At 40.2% G+C, this 16188-nt stretch overlaps 1 long non-coding RNA gene across 1 annotated transcript; it reads right to left on the reverse strand.

Moving 5' to 3' along the window:
- Window positions 1–12143: 12143 nt before the first annotated feature.
- Window positions 12144–14831, reverse strand: LOC123582037. The gene is made up of 3 exons (XR_006704159.1): window positions 14821–14831; window positions 14087–14093; window positions 12144–12248 (listed from the first exon to the last, which is right to left on the reverse strand). It is a non-coding gene; the product is annotated as an uncharacterized LOC123582037 (long non-coding RNA).
- Window positions 14832–16188: the final 1357 nt, after the last annotated feature.

The following is a 16188-nucleotide window of genomic DNA, read 5'->3' on the forward strand; positions in this document are numbered from 1 at the left end:
CCTGGCTCTTTTCCCAGGGAGCTGTAGAACCTTGAGAAAAATTCTTAATCCCCCTTCACCATCACTGTTCTCATCTTTAGAATGGGGTAGTATCCGGTTTGGGGTGTTGAAGGAAAGATTGACTGGGATGATATGTGGAAAGTCTCCAGAAGAATACCAGGCACATAGTAACCCATCAATCAATGCAGGCATCTAGTTGTGCTTTGACAGTCTCACTAAATGTATTTCACAGCCTCTGCTTAAAATACACGTCACGACAAGGAGCTCAGTAAGTCCTCTGGGCCACTGTTCCCACGGTTTTGCTTGTTGAAAAGCTTCTTCAAGGATTTATATGGATCTCTTGTCTATTTCCTCCTTTCGCCCTGTTCTGTCCTCATCATCACAGAGATCCAAGCTAAGGCTGCTTCTGGCTGAATATCTGAGAAAAGTAAAGTGTGAGAGCTACTACTGTGTCCAGAACCCTTAAACATTCTCTCCCTTGGACAATTCTCCTGACTCCTCAGTTCCTCATATGGCCCAGATTGAAATTCCCCACTGTTCAGAGTTGCCCAGCCCAACCTTACTTCTCAACAGCCCAGACTTCTTCTACAAACTTAGCTGTCTCTCGTGGGAGAGCCTGACCAGAGGAGTAGTCATGGCCCAGGTTCACAACTGGTCCCCGTGACTTCCTAGCTGTGTGACATGGGCACGTGGGTGAACCTTCTGAGCATCAGGCTCACCATCTGCAGAGCGGGGTGATGTTTCCATCCTTGCTGTCTTGCCATGAGATGGATGGCTGGAACCCAAGAACAGCAGTAAAAAAGGACGCATGGTGGGGGGGGGGGAGGGCAGCATCTGAGTCCTGAGCTTTTCATCATTTACAGCTGGATTCTCTTTTCCCTCACTTCTAGACAATGCCACAGTTTATCCTCTTTGTGTTCCAATGACAACAGGGCAGGTATAGGGTGAATTAGTTCTAAGCGCCAAGGGAGATGTTGACCTTGCAATGCAGCACGTGGTGGGCCGGTCAGAAAGAGCAGCGGAAATTCTAGTAGGCAGACTTGCCCTCACAGTGGGATTCCACACAATATACCCCGGGCCCGACCCAGATGAAGGAGGGAAGCATCCTGGGATTGCTGACCCAGACCATGCAAAGGCAGTATTTCAGGAAGAAAAAGGAAATCAAAGCTAGGTCGACTGTCCAGTTGGGTTGTCATCCAGAGACCTAGAAATCTGGGGCTAAGTGACTTAATGGAAAAGAAACGTGGCCAAGCAGATTCTGGTAGGCGGCTGGGCGGCCAGGACAAGGACATACGCCCAGCCTGGAGAAATGTTTTGAAGTTAGGAGAGTAGCTGCAGAAGCCATTTATAGGGAGCCCACGCAGGAGGTGGCGAGAAAGCTGTTAGGGTCACCAGCTAGGGGCACCGCGTGATGTGAATTGTCACGGGCCTGTTTGGGCTTCCTCTCCCTCTGTTGATTGACTCTATTACCTCCCACGAGGGGGGATGTGGCACAGGAAAATGAAACTAAAGTGAAAAACGAGAATATAAACAAACTTGAGCTGATTACTGACCTCCACCCAAATTCACTTCGCCAATTTTTCTGGACACTTCCCCAGTTGGGATATTTAGAGGACAATGTAGATGCCTATTTCAATATGTAGGACAACTAGATATATCATGCCATTCTTTGGTTCAAGACACAGATGGGCTAGATGGTGATGGGTATTAAGGAGGGCACCTGTTGTGATGGGCACCGGGTGTTGTAGGTAAGTGATGAATCACTGAATTCGACTCCTGAAACCAGTATTGCACTGTGTGTTAACGAACTAGAATTTAAATAAAAGTTGGAAGAGAAAAAAGAATCACAGGGGCGCCTGGGTGGCTCAGTTGGTTGGGCGTCCGACTTCGGCTCAAGTCACGACCTGTCAGTTCATGGTGTCAAGCCCCACGTTGGACTCTGAGCTAACAGCTCAGAGTTGCTTCAGATCCTGTCTCTCTCTCTCTCTCTCTCTCTCTGCCCCTCACCTGCTCATGTTCTCTCTCACTCTCTCTCTCAAAAATAAACATTAAAAAATAAAAAAAAAAAAGAAAGGGGCGCCTGGGTGGCTCAGTCGGTTAAGCGGCCGACTTCGGCCCAGGTCATGATCTCGCGGTCCGTGAGTTCGAGCCCCGCGTCGGGCTCTGTGCTGACAGCTCAGAGCCTGGATCCTGCTTCGGATTCTGTGTGTCCCTCTCTCTGACCCTCCCCCGTTCATGCTTTGTCTCTCTCTGTCTCAAAAATAAATAAACTTTAAAAAAAAAATTAAAAAAAAAATCGCAGAATGTTACTCTGAAGAAAACGACATTTTAATGGAGTTTTGATTCAGTGGGATTCTGTTATATTAGAGCAGTTATTGTTGTTGTTGTAGTTTTTTCCTAATGGCAATTGTGTTGACTTTATTATCTGAAATAATTTGCGTTGTTTCTCTTACTTTTACCGAAATGCTGATAAAGTTTACATCTTCATATTTAATTTTACCACTGTTCTGTTGGTGATCAAACAACACTTGCATATTTGGGCATATTGTTCAAGTATCACGTGTATGTACCCGTTTACTTATAGGCATGTGCTATTCAACTGTGAACACATGTGCACCTGTCATATTCCTACCTACTTATCTACCTACCTACATATATATATATATATATATATATATATATATATATTATCCCTACTAATATATATATATCCCTACTATATATATTATTATTATATATATATTATATATATATTATATTATCCCTACTAAATTTTTGCAACAACCTTAAGATGCCCATGTTATTTTCTTCAGGACGGCCATGTGGAAGCAGGCTCTTGGAGGTAAGGAACTCACGAAAGGTTATTCAGTTTGTCCATGACAGACCAGGCTTTGAACTCAAGCCTGTCTGCCTTCAAAGCTTATTTTCTCTCTGCTACAGCCTACTACTTGCTAAGGGGAGAAAACAACCGGCCAGGGATCTACAAAACTCCAACCCATAGAAATGAATCCTAACTAACGTGTACAGCCGGCAAGAAATAAATATATATACAGCAGGTGCATCATCTCTAACTCATACTGTCTTTATCCAGCAAGGTGACCTTGAGCAGGTTAATGCCCTTTTGAAGCCCCAATTTCTCTCTCTGGAAAATGTGGGGTTTTGCTAAATTAACTCTAATGTCCCTTCATCTCTAATCCTCAATAGCTTTTTCATTATGTGCCTTCGTCCTGGCCCTGGCGTGTGTTCCTTGCTCCCTGGAGCTCCCTCCAAACGTGGTGTGCAGGTTTGCCTCTGTGTGACACGCAGCGTCCTGAAATGTAAACTCAACTGAGTTAGGAATACACATAGAGCTTCATTCCATAATGGCCACTAATGATCCCTAATCAAGACACGATCTGAAAGGTAAACAAACCAACAGCTCCTTTGTTTTTGTGAAGTGAGAACTAAGAGTTATTGATTATTCTTCTGACCCAGGACAGATCTATATAGATCTGGGGAAGATTGATGGCTCTTTTGATCTGAGAATCAGCCAAGCCTGACAACACAATGCCACATTAGAACTGTGCTATCACTATGGCACCTGACGGCACCCCGCCAGCTTCCTCTTCGTCTTCTGCACCCCCTTCGAAAAACTCTGGTCAATTACAATCACCCCCGTGACAAGGTGTATCATGGGGAAGGGCTACTTACCAGTGCATGGTTCTTAGTCTGGGCCCCCCTGAGTCTCAGGGATGGAACAAATAAGAGAGACTTTTTTTCCAAGCCGTATCATTCATGTTTTTAAAGCCTCGTAGAAAACTGTACATGTATTCACAATATAGTGTGTTCCAGGCTATTTGCTCGACTGTGATTGATTTGTCTGCAATATATATATATTAAAAAAAACTTTTTTTTCCCAACGTTTATTTATTTTTTTGGGGACAGAGAGAGACAGAGCATGAACGGGGGAGGGGCAGAGAGAGAGGGAGACACAGAATCGGAAACAGGCTCCAGGCTCTGAGCCATCAGCCCAGAGCCCGACGCGGGGCTCGAACTCCCGGACCGCGAGATCGTGACCTGGCTGAAGTCGGACGCTTAACCGACTGCGCCACCCAGGCGCCCCTGTCTGCAATATATTAAAACAACAAATAACAGGCTTGGGATAGTGTAGGTTGTGCCACATATTTTAGGGACTCTGTTTTGTGTTTCTTGCCATTTCTATTCCTCTGCTGGGGTGCCTGCTGCCAGGTGTGACAGAGATAGGTAACTATCATCGTGGGTTTGAAGCTGACCCTGGATGCTTCAGCCAGTGTACAGGGATGCTGAGGGTCCCTGAGAAGCCTGGTGATTGCCCCAGAGGCCCTGGGGTTTGTTGACTTCCCTGAAGTTGGTTCACAGTCCCATCTGTAGTTGAGAGACAGAGTCGTTAGGACTACAAAAATTTGCATACATTTACCCGGTACATAAAAGAAGGATTTGGGGAAGGAACACAAGCTATTACAAAAATGCAGGTTGGGGCACCTGGGTGGTTCTGTAGGTTAAGTGCAGGTCATGATCTCACAGTTTGTGAGTTTGAGCCCCGCATTGGGCTCTGTGCTGTCGGCACAGAGCCTGCTTCGGATCCTCTGTCCCTTCTTTCTCTGCCCCTCCCCCCACCTCAAAAATAAACAAACATTAAAGAAATGCAGGTCTGAAGTCCTAAACATTTATCTGCAGTAATTTGGAGATATTGTAGTTTGAGGACATCAGCCACCTATTTGTTTGCATAAGGTGCCTTTATTGGGTCCAACTATCAAGTTGGACACAATAACCCATATGTATAATATATATGTATATAAATTTGCACTGCAATAATCAATTACCTAAAAGAGTCAGCCACAGCTTAGCTTAGCTGTGTAACCATGATTAGAGAGGAGGCAGTGACAGGCCTGGAGATGAGAGGTGAGAGTGACCCACTCATTCTAGAAATATTCTTCTATAGCTGAACGTGAGTTTTTTTGGGGGGAAGCGTTTGGTTAAGGTTTTACGGTATCCTTGATGGCCTAGCGGTTGAGCCAATGGCTGTGTTGTAGACAGAGGACAGATTGCTTACAGGTCTCTTAGCTGCTGGGTCACTGGCTGCCGTCTGAGATAAGTTTCTGAGATAAGTTAGAAGGGGCACCCCATGTTAGGGATATTCTTCAGATAGCTCAGCAATGGTTTCTGCTGTTGCCATCCCTCTGCCCATCTCCTCCTGTGCCACGTCAACACATTGGCTCTCGGCAGAAGGCCCTTGGAGTTTCTTGAATGATCCCAGGAAGTCGCAAGTCTGTGCTACCACTAGGGAATTTCTTACCGACTTTTACAGTAGCAGGAGCTTCCTGACAGAGGACAGAGTCCCACCTCTCCCAGAGGTCAGATGTGATTGCTGAGTGTCCAGAGTTAGGTCACTTACAAACACAGAAGGTGATAACACCTTCCCTAAGGCGTCTGGACTAAGAGACTCCTTTGTTGGCACAATCGTGGGGAAACGTTTTTCATCTTGCAATACGGCCAGACACACTAGCCTGAAGTACGTTTTGGCTGACATGGTTGACGAAGTTAACTGCCGGTTCACCAGAAAATGTTTCTCAGGTACTTTTCCTGGGTCTGCATTTTACTTCTCACTGCTTTCCCAAAAGGATCACTACCGACCACAGTGAGCATTATACAGTAGCCGTGAGCCGTTAACAGCAAATCGGGGAAAAGAAGTCACGTCAAAAGGGGAAGAAGAAGAAAAAGTCTCACCAGCGCTGAAGAAGGCGAGAGTTAATAGACCACAAGTTATTTCTGCGAGCTTCCTAACGGCCAAGGGAAAGAGAGAGGTTTGGCTGACTCTCCTTAATGGTTCCCTGGCTCTGTTTCATTAAAAACATAAAACAACAGAAGGTAGGAGGGAAATTACATGGGGACATTGGACATTGAGTGTCTTCAATATAACTTAAATAATTGTTGCCAGAAACTGGCTGGGTCCATTGGCACTCCACTGACTCGGGGGTAACTTTCCAGTGGGGATATTTAGCTACATGGTACGGGTATGTGGCGGTTGGAAGAGCTCTCTGCCCTCCCCACTTACAGCCACACCCCCCATTTGGTTGAATTAGTGTAGATGGTGTTGTCAAACCATGGTCTCCAGGCCAATACCAGCCCATCTCCTGTTTCGTAAATAAAGTCTTATGGGAACGGACGCCTGCCTATTTATGTACAGCCTGCAGCAACTTTCAAGCTACAACGGCAGCGTTGAGCCACAGTGACCACACAACCTGTAAAATCTAAGACGTCTAACACGTGGCCCTTTGCAGAAAACATTTGCCCACCCCTGGTCTAGAGAAAGACCTGAAAAATCTGTACTTAAAACAAAGAATTCACCTGCTTCAGTGAACTATCGGGGAGAGGTAACTCACTAAATCGTGATTAGCCATTCAGAGATTTGTGTAATTGCGTCTCTGTCTAAATATTTTTGTAGGACAGCTAACTGATGGACGTGGATGGAGGAACTGGAGCTCAGGACAAGCAAGTTTTGTTTAGGAAGACAGTAGGGTAGATAAATCTGGCTGAGGTTTCACAGTGGAGGGATCGAGAAGACCAGCGGGCAGCATGATAACAGTAGATGGTGTTGGGATGAGGTAAGACATGGTTTAGAAAAAGAAAGGGAGGATAAAGATGCTCCTCCTTCCTGAATTTTACCTAAGAACACCTCTGGAGATATAAAACGGAGACGTTGTCACTTTTCTCAGTTCACCAAGTAGCACAGGGTAGCCTCTTCATGGTCCATTTACCGGAAGTTGCCTAAAGAGAGAGAATCAGACTAACACAGGTGGCTTATGAATGGGCGTGAAGGGGGTGGCTTTAGGGTTCAACATGGACTCATATATCATGTGCTGCTTATCATCCAAACATATATGTAAAACTTAGCCCCAAGTACCAGTGGGACTAGGATGCTGTTGTTTATTTTTATTTTATGTCACGTCTAGCCCTCTTACCTCTGTTGAATTTGTAAAATTCATGGAAGAGGCAAACAAAACTGAAAATACAAAATGAGACCTTAAAGGGTCTGTGCTTTTTTTTTTTTTTACCTACATTTTTTTGCACCCTACACTTTGAAAATTGGGGGTTTGATGTTTCTCCTCTCAAAACAGTGTAGATAAGTCAACAGAATTTTTAAGGAAATACATCTAAACTCTGTTTCTCTATTAGAGATCTTTTTGGCTTCCATACTTAGTTGATATAAAATGTGCAAAATATGCAAAGTCATTTTCTAGATCTAATTAGGGAGGGAGAAAAGTTTCAATTCAAGCATATATATTTTGACCATCATGGGCAAATTTATTCTACAGTAAAACCTGGGCTTGCAAATAACTTGTTCTGGGAGTGTTCCGCAAGACGAGCAAACATTCCTCATGAATTTTAACTTGACAAATGAGCGATGTTTTGCAATACAAGTAGTACGTGAAGTCGAATGTCACATGATCACAACTGAGCCAATGGTTCTTGAAATTTGCTTTGATATACAAGTGTTTTGAATGACAAGCTTGTTTCTGGAACGAATTATGCTCGCAAACCAAGGTTTTACTGCGTTTTGTTTAACAAGACTTTCTCGTGAAATGCATTTTTCCCCCTAATGTGAGAATCTTTCTTTTAAAAACTTGTCCTCCTTTTTTAGCACTTCTAAAAATCCATGCAGTTTTATTTTTATTTAATTTTAAACTTTTTTTAAAATGTTGATTTAGTTTTGAGAGAGAGAGCCAGAGTGTGAGCAGGGGAGGGGCAGAGAGAGAGAGAGGGAGACACAGAATCGGAAGGACGCTCCAGGCTCTGAGCTGTCAGCACATAGCCTTATGTGGGACTCGAACCCACGAACGGAGACATGACCTGAGCTTAAGTCAGATGCTTAACCGACTGAGCCACCCAAGCATCCCAAATCCCCTGCAGTTTTAATGAATCCAGAATTTGGTAATAAATTAAAAACAAAAGGTTCTGACCCAGAACCTTTTAGTCAAAAAGAAATGTGATTATTGAACTCCTTCTGCTTGCATTATTTTAGCTGCTGGGGGAATAGAAGTATGAGAAATTAGCTATTCTATCAAGGTTTTTCAAAGCAATAAGGGAAACCAAGTCAATGGTACTAAAAAAAATATCAGTGGTTGCTGAATTGTACAACACCTAATGTAAGTTTAGTAGAAAATCTAGACGGTAGAAACTAATTTTGGATAAATCAGATGGAAAAAATTTATGGAGGAGTCAAGGCTAAGCATCATGATTAATAATAGAAATACACTAGTAAAAGGTGAATATTAATGATTCATATAACCTAGCCATTATAGAAAAATGGATAAACCCTCTTAGAAGTAAATTAAATAATAAATATTATATTTATCAAAATGTTTTATTAATGAAGACAATTTGAAAATATGGTAAAGAGCAAAATACTGAATATTCTTTTACATGTTCAATTTTTAAACAAACAAAATGCTCTCTTTGATTCTTGGAAATATGTTGAACTTCAGGTGACATGAAAAACAAGGTCATTTCTTGGACAATATGCTTAGAAAATGCTGTTCTAAGACATGGCTGATCTCAGTGTATAGTTTTAGCAATTCTGCTGCTTGAGGCAGACATTTCATTGTTGTTTTCTTTTGTTCATTTGTATAACCTCAGGGCCTAGAACAGTCCCTGGCACAGAGTAGGAACTCAATAATATTTGTTGAATGAATCAAGGCAGGAGTGGGTGTAAGAAGAAAGTTCTATGAAATATAAGGTGCTGTAGAAAATGCAGAATGGCAATGAAGGTAGATGGACAGTTTTTTTCTTCAGTGAAAATCTCTTTCTTTCCAATAATATCATTTTCCAGACGTGGCATATGGTGGTGTAGACTGGAGAAGGTTTTACCAACCACCTCAGAGACAGTTAAAGAATGTGGACCGATGAGCATAAGTTACTTATTTTTAATTTGATACTTAGTCCAGAGGTCTATATGTTATTCAACAAAACTAGCTGTACTGACTTATGAATTTTCATGCTCTGAAATTTTGTGTTCAAAAAGAACTTTATTTTTAAAAATCAAGACTTTTGTGACTTCATTAACAATAACAAAATAAAAATAATAGGGTTACATTTTGGAATTGCATTCACTCCAGTTTTTTATGGAAGTAAACTTGGTATATAATATTATGTAACTTTCAGGTATATATCATTAGAATTCATTATTTGCATATAGCACCAGTGGTTACCACTACAATCCAGTAGTCTAGCTACTATCCATCACCGTAGAATTGAGCTCTTTCCCCCATTTCACTTACTACCCCCACCCTCTTCTGCTCTGGTAACGATCAATCTGTTCTCTGTATCTGTGATTTTGTTTTTTATTTGATTTGTTAGCTTATTTGTTTTTAGATTTCACGTATAAGTGAATTCTTACGTTATTTGTCCATCCATGTTGTTGGTTGTTGCAAATGGCAAGACTTTCTCCTTTTGGGGGGGCTAAGTAGTATTCCAGCGTGTGTGTGTGTGTGTGTGTGTGTGTGTGTGTGTGTGTATGTTCATCCATTGATAGACACGTAGGTTGTTTCTATATCTTGGCTATTGCAAATAATGCTGCAATGAACATAGGGGTCTGTGCATCTTTTCTGAATTAGTGTTTTTGGATAAACACTGCAAAGGAGGAAAACCTGGATCGTATGGTATTTCTATTTTTAATTCTTTGAGGAATCTTCATACTGTTTTCTGTAAATGTACCAATTTACATTCCTATCAATAGTGTATGGGGGTTCCCTTTTGTCCACATCCTATCCAACACTTGCCATTTCTTATCTTTTTTGATACTAATCTTTTAAAAAAATTTTTTTTTACGTTTATTTATTTTTGAGACAGAGAGAGACAGAGCATGAACGGGGGAGGGTCAGAGAGAGGGAGACACAGAATCTGAAACAGGCTCCAGGCTCTGAGCTGTCAGCACAGAGCCTGACGCGGGGCTCGAACTGACGGACTGCGAGATCATGACCCGAGCCGAAGTCGGCCGCTTAACTGACTGAGCCACCCAGGCGCCCCAATACTAACCTTTATAACAGGTGTGAAGTGATATTTCATTGTGGTTTTTATTGGCACTTCCCTTATAATTAGTGTTGTTGGACATCTTTCATGTGCTTGTTGGGTATCCTTGAAGCATATCTATTTAGATCCTCTGCTAATTTTTCTTTTTCTCTGTCCTTTTTTAAATTAGGGTTATTTGCTTTTTGCTATCATTGAGTTGTATGAGTTCTTTACATATTTTGGATATTGACGCCTTATCACATATATGATTTTCTGATATCTTCTCCTACTTAGTAGGTTGCCTTATTATGTGTTGATGGTTTCTTTCAGTGTGCAGAAAGTTTTAATTTGATGTAGTCCCATTTACTTTTTATTTTTGTTACCCTTGCCTTTGGAGTCAGGTTAAAAAAAAATCATTGCTAAGACCAATGTCAAGGAGATTACCACCTATGTTTTCTTCCAGAAATTTTATAGTGTCAAGTTATGCATTCAAGTGTTTAACCAATTTTGTGATTTGGTGTATGGTGCATGATAGTAGTCTAGTTTCATTCTTTTGCATGTGGCTGTCCAGTTGCCCCAAACTTGTTTATTAAAGAGACTTTTCTAGGGGTGTCTGGGTGGCTCAGTAGGTCAAGTAACTGACTTCGGCTCAGGTCATGATCTCACGGTTCGTGGGTTCGAGCCCTGCGTCAGACTCCGCACTGACAGCTCAGAGCCTGGAGCCTGCTTCAGATTCTGTGTCTCACTCTCTGTCTGTTCCTCCCCTGCTCCTTCTCTGTTTGTCTCTCAAAAATAAATAAACGTGAAAAAAAATTAAAAAAAAATAGAAATAAAGAGACTTTTCTTTCCCCATTGTATATTTTTACCTCCATTGCCACAGATTAATCTACTGTATATGTGTGGGTTTATTTTGGGGCTCTGTATTCAGTTCCATTGATCTATGTGCCTGTTTTTATGCCAATACCATACTGTTTTGATTACTATAGTTTGGAGTGTAGTTCAAAATCAAAGAGTATGATAAATCTAGGTTTGTTCTTTCTCAGGATTGTTATAGCTATATAAGGTCTTTTGTGGTTCCATACAAATTTTAGAATTATTTATTTTAATTTTGTGAAAAATGCCATTGGAATTTTGATAGGGATTGCACTGAATCTGTAGATTGCTTTGAGTAGCATGGAAATTTCAACAATTTTACTTATTCCAATTCATGAGCATGGAATATCTTTCCATTTATTTCTGTCTTCAATATCTTTCATTAGTGTCTTTTACTTTTCGGTGCGTAAGTCTTTCACATCCTTGATTAATTTTATTCTTAGTTTTTTGTTTTCATTCTTTTTGATGCAGTTGTCAGTGGGATTGTTTGCTTAATTTCTTTTCCTGATTGTTTTTAGTGTATAGAAATGCAACAGATGTCTGAATATTGATTTGGTTTCTTGCAACTTTACTGAATTCGTTAATTACTTCTAACAGGTTCTTTGATGGAGTCTGTAGGATTTTCTATATATAATATTTTGTCATCTGCAAATAGGGACCGTTTTACTTCTTCTTTTCTGATTCGGATGCCTTTCTTTCTTTTTCTTGCCTAATGGTGCTGGCTGGGACTTCCAATACCATATTGAATAAAAATGATGAGAGTGGGCATCTTTGTCACAAGTAGCTGTGAACTTGTTATATATGGCCTTACTATATTGGAGTACATTCTCTCTATACTTACTTTGTTGATAAATTTTAATCATAAATGGATGCTGAATTTTGTCAAGTGCTTTTTCTGCATATATTGATATGATTATACTTTTTACCCTTCATTTTGTTAATATGATGTGTCACATTGATTTCTGGGTATCGAACCATCTTTGCCCCCATGGAGTACATCCCATTTGATCATAGTGTATGATCCGTTTACTATGTTGTCGAATTTAGTTTGTTAATATTTTATTGATAATTTTATTTGTCTCTTTTCATCAGGGTTATTGGAGTACAATTTCCTCTTTTTTGTGGTATCCTTGTCTGGTTTTGGTGTCAGGGTAGTGATGGGACCCAAAATGAGTTTAGAAATAAAATGTCTTGGCAGAGTTTAAGAAGGAGAGTTATTAAATCTTCTTTGAATGTTTGGTAGCATATACCAGGGAAGCTGTCTAGTCTTGGACTTTTGCTTGTTGGAAGGTTTTTGATTACTGATTCAATCTCTTTGTTAGTAATTAGTCTATTCAGATTTGCTATTTCTTCATATTCAGCCTTGGAAGATTGCATGTTTCTAGGAATTTATCCATTTTTTTCTAGGTTATCCAATTTGTTGGTGCATAATTATTCATAGTAGTCTATTATAATTCTTTGTATTTTTATTATGTCAATTATAACTTCTCTTTCATTCCTGAGTTTATTTATTTGAGCTCTCTCTCTTATTCTGGGTGAGACGAGCTAATGGTTTTTCAATTTTGTTTATCTTTTCAAAGAATCAGCTCTTAGCTTCATTGATATTTTCTATTATCTTTATTCTCTATTTCATTTATTTATGCTCTGATCTTGTCATTTCCTTTCTTCTACTAACTTTGGGGTTCTTTTCTTTTTTTTAAGTTTTTTCTGGTGTAAAGTAGATTGAAAATTTTTCTCGTTTCTTGCAGTAGGCTTCTATCATTATAAACTTCCTTCTTGAAACTCCTTTTGCTGCAGCCCATAGATTTTAGGCTGTTGTGTTACATTCTCATTTATTTTCAGGTAGTTTTTAATTTCTCCATTGATTTTTTTCATTGACCCACTGATGGTTCAGTAGCATGTTGCTTGATCTCCACATAGTTGTGATTTTTCCACTTTTCTTCGTATAATTGATTTCTACTTTCATACCATTGTGGTCACAAAACATGATTGATATGATTTCAGTCTTTTTGAAATTTGTTGAGACTTGTTATGTGACCTAACATATGATCCATCCTGGAGAATTTTCCATGTGCACTAGAGAAGAAAGTGTATTCTGCTGTTTTTAAGTGGAATGTTCCATATCTATCTCTTAAGTCCATCTGGTCTAAAGTGTCATTTAAAGCTAATATTTCTTTGCTCATTTTCCGTCTGGATGATTTGGCCATTGACGTAAGTGAGGTATTAAAGTTCCCTATTATTTTAATGCTATCATTTTCTCTCTTTAGGCTTGTTAATATTTGCTTTATATGTTTAGGTGCTCCTATGTTGGGATATTTAGAAATGTTAAATCCTCTTGTTAGGCTGACCTCTTTGTCATTAGGCAAATCTCTTTTTTTTGATTGCTTTTTATTACAGCCTGCTTTAAAGCCTATTTTGTCTGACATAAGCATAGCTATACCAGCTTTCTTTTTGTTTCTCTCACTTTGAAATATCTTTTTCTATCCTTTCACTTTCAGTCTGTGTGTCCTCAGATCTAAAGTAAGTCTTGTAGGAAACATGTAGGAAATATGAAAAAATAAGACCTATCTATGCTGTCTTTTGAATGGAGAATGTAGTTCATTTACATTTAAAGTCATTATTTATAGGTATGTACTTATTGTCATATTGTTGATTGTTTTTTTTTTTTTAGCTGTTTTTATAGTTCTCTGTTCCTTTCTTCTCGTCCTTACTTCTCTTATGGTTTGGTGAGTTTTTAGTGTTATGTTTAGATTCCTTTCACATCGTCTTTTGTGTGTATACTATAGATATTTGTTTTGTGGTTACCATGAGGTTCACCTATAACATCCTGTATATGTAAAAGTCTATTATTTTAAGTGCATAGCATCTTAAATTTGAATACATTCTAAAAGCTACATAGTTTTATTCCCATTGTCATGTATTCTGTTTTTGATGTCAAGTTTTGAATTTTTAAAATTTTCGGTATCCTTCAGTTAATTATTATGGATATAGTTAATTTTGCTATTGTCTTTTAATCTTCATATAACCTTTTGTATATATGTCCTTTTACCAGTGAGATTTTTACTTTCATATGTTTTTTTAGCACGAGTTACTGCCCTTTGTTCACCTTTAAAAAGTCCCTTTAACATTTCTTACAAGACAAGTTTACTGATGATAAACTTTTTTAGTTTTTGCTTGTCTGGAAAACTTTTTCTCTCTCCTTCAGTTCTGAAGGATAACCTTACTGGGTAGAGTATCCTTGGTTGAAATGTTTTTCCCTTTAAGCATTTGGAATATATCATTCCACCTGCCTCCTGCCCTGCAAAATTTCTCCTGAAAAATCAGCTTATACCCTTATGGGGGTTCCTTTGTGGGTAACAAATTGGTTTTCTCTTGTTGCTTTTAAGATACTCTCTTTATCTTTTTAAACTTTTGACATTTTAATTATAATATATCTTGGATCTTAATTATAATATGTATGGGTCTCTCTGGGTTCATTTTATTTGGAACTATTGGTGCTTCCTGGAGCTAGATGCCTGTTTTCTTCCCCAGGCTAAAGAAGTTTTCAGCCATTATTTCTTCGAATAAATTGTCTACCCCTTTCTCTCTCTTCTTCTTCTGGGACCCCTATAATGCAGATCCTATTCTTCTTTATGCTGTTCTAGAGATGCCCTAAGCTATTTTCATGTTTTAAAATTCTTTTTTCTTTCCACTGCTCTGATTGGATGAGTTCTACTGTCCTGTTTCCTGGCTTGCTGATCTGTTCTTCCGCTTTATCCAGTCTGCTGTTGAGCTCCTCTAGTGCATTTTTTATTTCAGTGTTTGTATTCTTCAGCTCTCCACTTCTGTGTACTTTTCTATGTATTCTGTCTCTTCGTTGAAATTCTTACCGTATTCATCCATTCTTTTCCCAAGTGCAGTGAGTAACTTTATGACCATTACGTTTAAGTTTTCATCAGGGAGCTTACTTATTTCTGTTTCATTAGTGCCTTTTTCTGAGATTTTGTCTTGTTCTTTTGTTTCAAACATATCCACCTGTCTCCTAATTTTGCCCACCTCTCTGTTTGTTTTTATGTTCTAGGTGAAAGAGCTACATCTCCCAGTCTTGAAGCAGTGGCCTTTTGTAGGAGATGAACCTTCGTGTTCAACCTTGGCCTAGCTTTTGGATGTTCCTTGGACTTTTATGATTGTCTAATAATCTGATTTGTCCTTGACAGGTCCCAGTTGTTGAAAGTGTGCCAAGACCGTTCAGTGTTCCAAAGGGAGGGGACTCAGAAATTGCCTAGTTTCCAGCTACTTGTAAGGCGGTTCCTCAGACATCAGCTTTCAGGTATGTTAATGTACACATTCTTGTGCGTCTGTAATCATCAACCCTGCTGACTTCCAGACCAGAGATTTGGAGGTGTCCCCTGGTGACAGTTGCAAAAATGATGGCACTACGCCCGTGTGTAAGTTTCCATCTGGGAGGTGTCGGTGGTATGTGGCAAGGCCAAGGAAGGACATTAAAATGGTGTCTTTCTGCCCATGTTTCCGGGGGGCATTTCTCTAGCTGGTGGTTGTGTGACAAACCTAAAGACTGACCTTCACTCTGGGGTGTGGTAGCCTACCCAAGACTGTCTCTCCTATTGTTTTAGGTCTGTAGGGCCTAGAAATGCAATCCGTCCTGGCCACCAAAGCCAGGCACTCAAAAGGCATCCCAGTGTGGGCTGGGCATGCCTGCTGGCTGTGGTGGGGTGGCCTGCAAGGACAGGGCGCGTGGTCAGCCTGAGTGACCTGGCATGCAGAGGCAAGATACACCTACCAGAGCTAGCAGGCTAGGTGGCGTGCAAAAATGAAGCTTGCTAGTTTCCCCATCCCTAGAGAGTCCCAACAGGTTCCTATTTGTCAAAAAGATGCTTTACGATTAACACATGGGTTTCCTTCACATACAGTCTAGGTGCCCTTCAAACTGTTGCTTTTGACTGGGTCCTGGGGTGAGTGGGTCTGTATGTGAGCCTTCTAAGAGTGGATTTTCTATTTCCTATAGCTCTCCAATCTTTTTGGAAGTAAGCCCCATTGGTATTCAAAGTCAGTTGCTTTGGGGGCTCGTTTGTCTAGTGCATTTCCCAAGGGTTGGGGTGCCTGATGAGGGGCAAACTTCTCATTCCTCAGGGACAAGCTCTGTTCTCCTAGCTTTCAGGTCCTTTTTCAGAGACAACTGTTCCATATACCGATGTAGATTTGTGGTGTTTGTGGGTGGGGCTAAGGTCGAGTTCTTTCTCTGTCTCCATCTTGAACCCTCCCACATTCACTGTATTTTTAATCTCCACT

The sequence above is a fragment of the Leopardus geoffroyi genome, chromosome B3, assembly GCF_018350155.1.
Source record: "Leopardus geoffroyi isolate Oge1 chromosome B3, O.geoffroyi_Oge1_pat1.0, whole genome shotgun sequence".
NCBI lineage: Eukaryota > Metazoa > Chordata > Mammalia > Carnivora > Felidae > Leopardus > Leopardus geoffroyi.